Here is a 12015-nt window from a genome sequence, read left to right as displayed (position 1 = left end):
ATGAAATAAGAATACATATAAAGCACACTCCCTATACCTGGTAAGGACTCAACAAATAGGAGGGAAAAATGAGACAGAAATTTTCCCTTAATTTTGTTTTAAATAGCACTGTGATTTCTTCTTCGATATCAGGATACCCATGAAATGTGTCTTTTCCACTATTCATTCTGTTAAATCAAACTAAAATCTGGCCTGAGAAAGCCTCCAGATTGCATACTTGAGTTCTTACAGATGAAACACAACCTATCTTAGTAGGTCAGTGTTAAAAGCAAATCTTTAGCCAAATTAAACTTAATAGAGTTTAATTATCAAAGAATGATTCTTGAATCAGGCAGCCTCCCAAGCCAAAGCAGGCTAAGAGACTCCAGTGTAGGCACATGATGGAAGACAATTTACGGACAGAAAAAGAGAAGTGATGTACATACAGAAAACTGAAGTGAGGTACAGAAACAATCAACTGGTTACAGTGTGGTGTCTGCCGTACTTGAACCCAGTTTGAGCAATTGGCCACCTTTGGCCAAAACTTGGTGATTGGCATAAATGGAGGTTACAGTCTGTTTACCCTTCCATTTAGGTTACAGTTCATGATGCACACAGAAGCCTGTATGTCAAACTTAAAACATGTAAGGAGGAAGGTTTAGGCTAAACTTGATTTAATATCAGCCGACTGAAAACCTAAGCTAGAAGTGTGCTTCTGTAACAATAGCTGAGCCCCAGCCAAACCAAGCACTGGACTTCATCCACTCACAGATGAACAACTGTTCAAACTGTATTCAAGTAAGTTAAATGCCATGCTGTAACCAGTCAGGCTGTTGTACCTCACTTCTGTTTTCTGTGTGTCACTTTCCTTTTTCTTTTTTTTATTATACTTAAGTTCTGAGGTACATGGGCAGAACATGCAGGTTTGTTCTGGTATACATAGGCATACACATGCCATGGTGGTTTGCTGCATCCATTACTCCCTCATCTACATTAGGTATTTCTCCTAATGCTATCCCTCCCCAATCCTCCCAACCCCTGTTATCACTCCTCTAGCCCCCCAACTCCTGACAGGGCCCAGCATGTGATGTTCCCCTCCTTGTGTCCATGTGTTCTCATTGTTCAACACCCACTTATGAGTGAGAACATGCAGTGTCTGGTTTTCTAGTCTTGTGTCAGTTTGCTGAGAATGATCGTTTCCAGCTTTATCCATGTTCCTGCAAAGAACATGAACTCATCCTTTTAATGGCTACATGGTATTCCATGGTGTATATGTGCCACATTTTCTTTGTCCAGTCTAACATCAATGGGCATTTGGGTTGGTTCCAAGTCCTTGCTATTGTGAACAGAGCCACAATAAACATAAATGTGCATCTGCCCTTATAATAGAAAGATTTATAATCCTTTGGGTATATACCCAGTAATGGGATTGCTGGGTCAAATGATATTTCTGTTTCTAGATCCTGGAGGAATCACCACACTGTGTTCCACAAAGGTTGAACTAATTTACACTCCCACCAACAGTGTAAAATCGTTCCTATTTCTCCACATCCTCTCCAGCATTTGTCGTCTCCTGATTTCTAATGATTGCCATTTTAACTGGCGTGAGATGGTATCTCACAGTGGTTTTGATTTGCATTTCTCTAATGACCAGTGATGATGAGCATTTTTTCATATGTTTGTTGGATGAACACTGATGCAAAAATCCTCAATAAAATACTGGCAAACCGAATTCAACAGCACATCAAAAAGCTTATCCATCACGATCAAGTAGGCTTCATCCCTGGGATGCAAGGCTGGTTCAACATGTGCAAATCTATAAATGTAATTCATCATATAAACAGAACCAATGACAAAAACCACATGATTATCTCAATAGATGCAGAGAAGGCCTTTGACAAAATTCAACAGCCCTTTATGTTAAAAACTCTCAATAAACTAGGTATTGATGGAACACATCTCAAAATAATAGCTATTTATGACAAACCCACAGCCAATAACATACTGAATAGGCAAAAGATGGAAGCATTCCCTTTGAAAACCAGTACAAGACAATGATGCCCTCTCTCACCATTCCTATTCAACATAGTATTGGAAGTTCTGGTCAGGGCAATCAGACAAGAAAAAGAAATAAAGCATATTCAATTAGGAAAAGGGGAAGTCAAATTGTCTCTATTTGCAGACAACATGATTGTATATTTAGAAGACACCATCATCTCAGCCCAAAATCTCCTTAAGCTGATAAGCAGCTTCAGCAAATTCTCAGGTTACAAAATCGATGTGCAAAAATTACAAGCATTCTCATACGCCAGTAACAGACAGGGAGTCAAATCATGAGTGAACTCCCATTCACAATTGCTACAAAAAGAATAAAATATCTAGGAATACGACAAACCAGGGATGTGAAGGACCCCTTCAAAGAGAACTACAAACCACTGCTCAAGGAAATAAGAGAGGATACAAACAGATAGAAAAACATTTCATACTTATGGTTAGGAAGAATCAATATCATGAAAATGGCCATACTGCCCAAAGTAATTTATAGATTCAATGCTATCTCCATCAAGCAACCATTGATTTTCTTCATAGAATTGGAAAGAAACACCTTAAACTTCATTTGGAACCAAAAAAAGGGCCCGCATAGCCAAGATAATCCTAAGCCAAAAAAAAAAAAAAAAAAAAAGCTGGAGGCATCATGCTTACCTGATTTCTGACTATACTACAAGGTTATAGTAATCAAAACAGCATGGTACTGGCACCAAAACAGAGATATAGGCCAATGCAACAGAACAGAGGACTCAGAAATAATGCCACACATCTACAACCATCTTTGACAAACCTGACAAAAACAAGCAATGGAGAACACCTATTTAATAAATGGTGTTGGGAAAACCGGCTAGCCATATGCAGAAAGCTAAAACTGGATCCCTTCCTTACACCTTATACAAAACTAAACTCTAGATGGATTGAATATTTAAACATAAAACCTAACACCATGAAAACCTTAGAAGAAAAACTAGACAATACCATTTAGGACACAGGCATGGGCAAGGACTTCATGACTAAAATATCAAAAGCAATGGCAACAGAAGTCAGTCAAAATAGACAAATAGGATCTAATTAAACTAAAGAGCTTCTGCACAGCGAAAGAAACTATCCTCAGAGTGAACCAGCAACCAACAAAATGGGAAAAAAAATTTGCAATCTACCCATCTGACAAAGGGCTAAAAATATTCAGAATTTACGAAGAACTTAAACAAATTTAGAAGAAAATCACTATCCTTTTTCTATCTATAAATTTTCTCTGGCCTCGAGGCAGCATTGGGTCTCTGAATCTGCGCTCATTCTGAGGGCTGCCTGATTCACTAATCATTTTTCCTTGCTCAATTAAACTCTGTTAAATTTAATTTGTCTAACGTTTTTCTTTTAACAATCAATTCAACATTGCATAAGCACTCCTTGTGAGCTTAGCACTGGGCTAGGTGCTTGGGATACAGGGTATTGATGACAGTCCTGGTCTCTGAGAAACTCACAGGTACTGGGATAGATGGCATGTGAAACCACCCACCACAGTGACATCAATACAGGCTCTATAAATTGCCAGGGAACACAGGGAAATGAATAAGTAAACTCTGAGCTGTAATTTGGATAATGGGTTTCTTCATGACCATTGCTCTCCTAGTCTTCCTTGACAAATCCCTCCAATTGTAGTTTGCAAAATAAACACTCTGTCAAATCTGCAATAGTTCAGTGGGAAAAAAAAGAGCGAGATAAAAAAAAAATAGTTCAAGTCTAAGTTGTGTCAAGTGCCTCTATTTTTCAAAGGCAATCACTTGACTATTATTTCATCTGATTATTCTCATTTTGTTCACTGAGATCTTACTTCATAAGGGTTTTGTACAGTCTGTTGATGAAGAAACTGCCCTCACGCTGATGGTTCTAAAGAATGATTATGAAGGAGATGTAGGGTTTAATAATATCCATTAGCACATAAATGCTTGCATTTAGTTCAAAGAAAACTTAGGTATTAAGAGCATCAATTTAATGCAATTCAATGGTAACTGAATTAAAGGTAATTCAATGGATGACCAAAGAAAACACCCTTATTACAAAGTAAACCAGCAACTGCAGTCACAGGTGCCAAAACAGTTATCCAAGAGTTAGATTAAGTCTTGGCTCTTTTTCTCAAAGGAGTCTTATTCAGGAAGAGCTACAGCTCTCCTAACTCTTTCCTAATAAGCTTTCCTCATTTAGTGGACCCACGCACTACACATTGTGCTTTACCTTGATTCTTTCCCTGACAGCTGGTTGTAAGTGGGACAGGTACACATAAAGAATGCCCCAATCCTGCTGGTGGAAGCACAAAGTATAAATTTCTTAGCCTTTTCAAAACAGCAAAAGAAAAACGGATCTTTTGGTGGGATATATGTATGTATATGTGTATTGAAAAGTAAGAGTATCTTATGACTGTTCTGTGCTATATAAAAGAACTCTGATAAATGGCTTGCATTATGTAATGTCTGCATGCTCAAAAAAGCAACTTGGTACACAGTTTGAAGGACATAAATTCAGAAGCGCTAAAAATACTTTAAAGTTCGGAAGTCATCACTCATAGTTTCCAGATTTTTTTGGTCTTGCTTTTCCCTTCTTCTCTCATATTTTATCTCCTCTTTTAGTTCTCACCATATTTCTTCAGTCATTTCATATTGAAATGTGCAATTCTTTTTAATGATCTAGTGATTGTACCATGCTGTAAAAGAAAATCCTAAGCCCCTCACTGACTTGTAGCCAAGAGGAACTCAGAAAAATCTTAAAAACCGAGTTCCTGGCTGTGATGGGAAGGTAGGTCAGATACACCTCATTATAGCACCCCCACCCCCTTTTGTAGTTTAGGTGCAATAACTGACCAGGATTAACGTCAAAATAGAGATCATTAGATTGACAAAACATACTCTTTGTAGTAATAATATACTAAATTATAAAGAATACTAAGGCAAGGGCTAAGTCATGCCGGCAAGCCACTGATTTTGCTAAACAGGTCATATTGTGGCTGACTCTGACTTAGCATGCTTATCTTAACTTAAAACATTCCTTTCTGCTAACTCCAAGTTTTTAGACAAAACTTTGTTCCTTTAACCAACTGCAAACTAAAGAATCTCTGAATTCATCTATGCCTTGTAAGCTTCCACTTCAAGATATCCCAACTTCATGGGCTAAACTAATCAATACCTTCCATGTACTGATTCATGTCTTTGCCTGTGATTCTTGCCTCCCTAAAATGTAGAATACCATCACCTGCCTGTCTAGACTTTGTCAGAACTTCTTGAGACTGTGTTTCCTTGGGCCACGGTCACTCATACGGGCTCAGAATAAGCCTCTTCCAAGTATTTTAGAATTTAGTTTTTCCATTAACAGTGCACTTCTTCCTCAGTACACTCCAAGGTAAGCATCAGAAGATTAGAACTTGCAGAAATACTGAAGCTAGAAACAATGCTTTCACTGGAAGCAAAGGGACGTCCTATGTCCTGCAAGTCTCCATGACGTACTGCATGAGGCAGTGGGGGGGCTCCATCAGTTTCCCTCCACACTCTTAGAACTCCCAGAAAGAAATCCTGGCTATGATCATTCATAGAGAGTTTCTATCTTCCTGAGTTCTAAGAACCAAAAGTCACTACTCCTTTCCGAAGAACACCTTCTGAAAAAGTAGCGGAAGAACCTAAATTCAACTTATTCTTCACGGGGCAGCACCCCAGTGTTCCATGCAAGAACTGTCAAGAGAAATCTCCAGGCAGGCACTTCTCCTTTGTGTGTGTGTGTGTTTTATACACGTGGAAGGTTCTGACAACCATTACCCATGTTTCATGCACAAAGCTAGGAAAGAAGAAGACAGAGGACAATTGAAAATCAAAAAATCTCTTTCCTTTGAGCTCTACACTGTCCCTCTCCTATGGCTCCTCAGGTCCCCACGAGAGTGCAACAGCTAATCTGCTGTTTATTCAGAACCACCTACGGAAGTTAATAGACAGTTATAAACTAATTGAGTGCCTCTGCAGTGCTGTCTCCCCATTCATCTTGCTTATTCGATTTAACTCCCTTAGTCTTCTATAAGGCACAGTGTCCCTGCTGCTCTAAACAGTCGCTTGCTGCAAGAAAGGCCCTAGAACAACAGGAAGCTAATAGTTTAACCGTTCCTCTAAATTTGTTTGACAAAACTGACATTTAGTGCATTATGTCACGTTGTTGGTAATCTGCAATTTACCCCTGGGCGTGCAGTGGATGCTCATTTTATTTACCTCTCATAGTTAAAAGCGTAATTAATATTCCACTCTGTAACAAAGATTAGAGACTTGACAAACATTGTAATTTAAATTCTCCATTATAGCAAACATTAAAATCAAACATCTTACACACACCCCACTGCATAAAGGACACGTGTAGCTGTAATTTAACTTTTTAGTTTTTAATACCACAAACTAATTTCTGCTGTCAGTTTAATGAGCTAGAAAACACAAATCTTGTTGCTCTCTGTGTGGGCACGGGCTGGGAGAGCTGAACCAATTGGAAACAGTGCACCGATTTCTTTTAAAATATATTTCTAAATGTGCCAACCAAATTGTATTTCTGTAATCTGGTAAATACAATGTGATACTATGATACAATATGATAGCATGTTAATGGTTTGTTAAAAAGTGCAAAAATACAACATTTCAAGAAAGAAAAGAAATTAACATGGCATTTTCTGAAGTAAGGGTGGTATGTGTAGTGATGTACAGAAATATACGAATACTGACCGCAAAAAAACAAAACAACACAAAGCCTCAATGGTGCATGCTGAGACTCAGCTCTGAACAAGGTGAACTTTATGATGCACATTGGTGACAGGGAGCCATCTCCAGGGCACTAAAGGTGGAACAGGGTAGCCAGCCTGCGGAAGGAGTTATCAAAGAAACAATACAACCATTCTAATTCATGCTAATTTTCACTGGAATCTCAGCTTCATCAATTTTATATGACTGATTAAAACTGCTATGTAGAATACCTTCAGGCAACTAAAATGGTTCGTTAAACAAGGAAGCTAGCTGGGAATTACCAGTAATGTAACAAATTTGTTTACAGGAATTTGATGTCTTTAGAAAGAAAGTAGGTGGAATATTTGTGTTTAAACACCCCCATCCCCATCGGAGCTGGGCGCAGGGGGAAGGAAGAAATGCCTATATCTCAGGAGCTCCTGTTCCTCTGCTATTCCTCCTTCATAACGCAGAAACTTACTGACTTGCCAACTTCTGTACAAGACTTCATTTGTCACTGCCAACTTCAATCTGTTTCAGTTATTTTACATTCAGATCCCAGGAGGAAGCGTACTCTCTGCTGCAGTTTCAGGCTAAACCAAAGATAAACTGATTCACTTTAGAAAACGAGAAGTCGGCATGTTCCAACTACACTAACATCTCACAACACAGAAGAAAGTATGTGTAAACATTATTAACCTTGCCACAGTATTAAATCAAAGAGATAGAAATTTCTAAGGAAGAGGGTTTCAAAATGGCATAAGAGTCACTCTAGACAAAGTATTTCTTTTTTTTTTTTTTTTTTTTTGAGACGGAGTTTTGCTCTTGTCACCCAGGCTGGAGTGCAATGGCGCGATCTCGGCTCACCGCAACCTCCGCCTCCTGGGTTCAGGCAATTCTCCTGCCTCAGCCTCCTGAGTAGCTGGGATTACAGGCACGCGCCACCATGCCCAGCTAATTTTTTGTATTTTTAGTAGAGACGTGGTTTCACCATGTTGACCAGGTTGGTCTCGATCTCTCGACCTTGTGATCCACCCGCCTTGGCCTCCCAAAGTGCTGGGATTACAGGCTTGAGCCACCGCGCCCGGCCGACAAAGTATTTCTATAAGCAATATGGTTCTAAAGTTCAGTACCTCCACTTTCTTTCAACCAGCATATATGCAAGAACCCTTCCTCAATAGATACTCCAGAGAGGAAAACCTTGTACTCTCTCAAGAATCCCATCAGCTTCACTGGACAAGTTACTTGATTACTCTTGCTGAATATTAATAGTATATTAGTTAATAGCATTTAAAATAAAAATCTGGCCAAAAAGAGAATCCACTTCTATGAAATACATGCAATTTCTCATAAAATGCCTAGGTATGCCCCATGGAAATAGTATGTTATCATATGACTCAGAGACAGTGTGCCAACTGGTTGGGGAAAAAGCAAAAATATTTTTTGAAAGGGGTAACCAAATGAAGGATTTGGTCTTTCAGAAAAACAAAACAAAATAGGAAAAATGATCAAAAATAAATTAAAACAGGTATATTACCACCCTCATCACAATGAATGAGAGAAAAAGCATCAACAAGAAAGGTATCAGCAGAATGTGTTTTCTTTGCCTTACAAGATGAGCAATAACAGGATTTACACATCTGAACTGCTATTACTGCTATATGTAGATATGACAGACTGTGATGCTAGAAATGAACAATTTATTTATTATTGAGATTAATTAAAATAGGATGCCATGATCCCTCTCAAATAAAAATTCTTGTTATTCAAAATTTTAGTGCACAAAAATTCGTATCTCCACATATTTGAAGTCACTGGGACAATTCCAGATACAGAGGATATGCATAAACAGACAATCCTATTGGAAAAAGTAAAAAGAGAGAGAGACAGCGAGATCTGGGGTTAGAAACAGAATGACCGGGTTTTTATGACATCTGTGAAAAGAAGGAAAAACATTTTTTTAAATTAAAGAAATACAGGTGTTTGCAACAAAATCAATTAATACAAAGGGACAGCAGAAGGGAGACAGAGAGAACTGCACTCTTCTGTGAGCAGCCCTTTGGCATGTGCTTCAGCGGAAAGGAATCACAGCTAGCGCTCAGGCTAGGGAAACCTCACTATTGACAGAGACAAGGCTGGGTGAAGTGCAGTAGGTTAAATAATGGTTACTCCAAGCCTTGATTCACTCAAAGCAGCCAAGTTACTCTGCTTCTCAAGGAACCAGATAAGAAGTACCAGTTGCCTGGTGCTGTGATCCTGTAATCCCAGCATTTCAGGAGGCCAAGGCAGGAGGATCCCTTGAGCCCAGGCGTTCTAGACTGCGAAAAAAAAAGAGTAAAACCTGGCATGTACAAAAAATGAAGAAAAAAATTTAGCTGAGCATGGTGGCATGTGCCTTTAGCTTCAGCTACTCAGGGGACTAAAATGCGAGGATCACTTGAGTACGGAAGGTTCAGGCTACAGTGAGCTGAGATCATATCATTGCACTCCTTACCTGGGCAACAGACCTTGTCTGAAAAAAAAAAAAAAAAAAAAAAAAAAAAAAAAAAAAAGCACTAGGTAGGACTTAAGGAAAGAATTAAAGCAAGTAATGAAAGAATAACTGAGTCTGAAAACCAGAATGGCTCTGAACAATTGTCTATGAGGCACATGGGAAAATGGCTCTATTTTAATAGGCATATTTCCAGAAATAAGGAAGATGTTTTTAGAAGTATCTTCATGAAATTTTGGAAAAGGCAGCTCTTGAAAAGTTTCTGCCAAGAGGAGATGGTAAATAAGAATTACTGCATAAAATTTGTTATTACTATTTTAAAATATGTTTATACAATTGATGGACTATTCACATGGTACTTCACCTTTATTGTATTATGTGGAATGAAGAGAAACTATTTTAGGGTTCTCACCGGTCACTTATTGCTATTGCTTCCCAATGTTGTTCCTCGACCATGAATTTTCCTATTCATTATTTTTCAGAACCAGTTCTGGATGTCAAGAAGGTATTTGTTAAAAGTATAACTGTTATATTTTATCCTGTTTGCTGGGGTTAATAATGTGGTCAAAATGGTGTTAGTCAAAGATAGTCAAGCTTGGTCCTATGGAAAAGTGGATTTAAATCATTTCCAAGGATGGCCAGGTGCAGTGGCTCACACCTGTAATTTGGGAGGCCAAGAGGGACAGATCACTTGAGGTAGGGAATTTGAGACTAGCCTGGCCAACATAGTGAAATCCCATCTATACTGAAAATACAAAGTAGCCAAGCATGGTGGTGGGCGTCTGTAATCCCAGCTACTCAGGAGACTGAGGCAGAAGAATCACTTGAACCTGGGAAGTGAAGGTTGCAGTGAGCCAAGGTTGTGCCACCACACTCCAGCCTGGGTAACAAAGAGAGACTGTCATAAATAAATGAATAAATAAATAAATTCATAATCAAAGTTGTTCACAATTTCATATTAGAAATACAAACCAACTACTGAAAACTTAAAAGTCTAGATTTAAAACTTCAAAGAGACAGGGTTACTACAGGTAAGAAGAAAAACCCATTAATCGATAAAACACAGAATACTATAAAATACAAAACTATTACTTAATGAAACCTAAATGTTCTTTGCCATCATGGATAGTAACTAAACCTCTTTAAAAGAACTTAACAAATGAAACTGGAAACACTAACACTCAAACTTTCAAAGCTGTGGTTCAGAAAATGCTCCCTAATACTGTCACTGTGTTGCTGTAGATACACCACCAAACAGAAGCGGACACTTACAGGAATCGAGAGTCATAACTTTTAAAATTTTTTCTAAAATTCAAAATTAGATTTCTTACCAAAAAAAAAAAGTTTTTATCATAGCTTTAGGGCTACAAGTGGTTTTTGGTTACATGGATAAAAATGAAGTCTGGGATTTCAGGGCACCTGTCACCAAAGTAGTGTACACTGTCACTTTCGGAGGTCCTGGGGGTTAGGATTTCAACATTTTTTTTTGGTGGGGGGGACACAATTAAATCCATCACAGATGTCAAAGAGACATTTCAAATTTCTCAGTCCCCAAACAAATCCCGAATTCTTAATTTATCCTTGTCTCCCACATGGACTTCATTTTCCTACAGTTTCCTTCTCAGAAAATGACAAATCCATCTTTCTAGTTGCTCAGGCTGAAAACCTCAGAGACATCCTTGATTTTTTTCTTGACACTTTAATCTGTCAGCAAACCCTGTTGGGTCCTACCTTGAAAATACATCTGAAATCTGCCCACCTCTCCCCTGCTAACACTCGGGACCAGCCACCTGAGCTGTCGGCACAGCCTCCTGTTTTGTGTCCTTGCCTCCTCCATTGCCATCTCTTGGTCTGTTCTTTTTTTTTTTTTTTTTTTTTTTTTGAGACGGAGTTTCGCTCTTGTTACCCAGGCTGGAGTGCAATGGCGCGATCTCGGCTCACCGCAACCTCCGCCTCCTGGGTTCAGGCAATTCTCCTGCCTCAGCCTCCTGAGTAGCTGGGATTACAGGCACGCTCCACCATGCCCAGCTAATTTTTTGTATTTTTAGTAGAGACGGGGTTTCACTGTGTTGACCAGGGTGGTCTCGATCTCTTGACCTCGTGATCCACCCGCCTCGGCCTCCCAAAGTGCTGGGATTACAGGCTTGAGCCACCGCGCCCGGCTTCTTGGTCTGTTCTTAACACAGTAACCACACTTAGTAGTCCTCCAAAAGGAACTGGAGACAAGTACAGAAAACGCTTCTGTTCTGCAGTAGAAAGCAGACTATGTAGCTCCTTTATTCAAAATCTTCCAGCAGGACTCCACTGCACTCAGAATAAAAGCTAAAGCCTTTTGCAACAGCCCCTACGCCCTATCTGACTTCACTGGCTTCCTCACCAGCCTGGACCTAAACTGCCAACACTGCTTCCCCCGCTTATCCTGCTCCAGCCACACGAACCCCTTGCTGTCCCCTCCCATAGCACGCATACTCATGATCTCATCTCATGCTCTCCTGTATGGACTGCCGTCTGCTCCCTCTGCCTCCAATTTCTTTCCCCTGATGACTTCAGGGCTTCCTTCCTCTTTATGAATCATGTGTTCAAGGTGCAGTGATTCACACCTGTAATCCCAGCATACTGGGAGGCCAAGGTGGGAGGAAAGCCTGTGGCTGGGAGTTCTAGACCTGCCTGGGAAACATAGTGAGATTCTGTCACTACAAAAACTTTTTTAAAAATTAGCTGAGGGTGGTAACTCACACCTGTGGTCTCAACTCGGGA

At 39.5% G+C, this 12015-nt stretch overlaps 1 protein-coding gene across 12 annotated transcripts in view; it reads right to left on the bottom strand.

Moving 5' to 3' along the window:
• Nucleotides 1–12015, bottom strand: part of PTPRM (protein tyrosine phosphatase receptor type M) — an 836104-nt gene that overhangs the window by 181782 nt on the left and 642307 nt on the right. The window lies entirely within an intron of this gene.

The sequence above is a fragment of the Saimiri boliviensis genome, chromosome 13 (genome assembly GCF_048565385.1).
Source record: "Saimiri boliviensis isolate mSaiBol1 chromosome 13, mSaiBol1.pri, whole genome shotgun sequence".
Taxonomy (NCBI): Eukaryota; Metazoa; Chordata; class Mammalia; order Primates; family Cebidae; genus Saimiri; species Saimiri boliviensis.
This window is presented reverse-complemented; position numbering and strand designations above follow the sequence as displayed.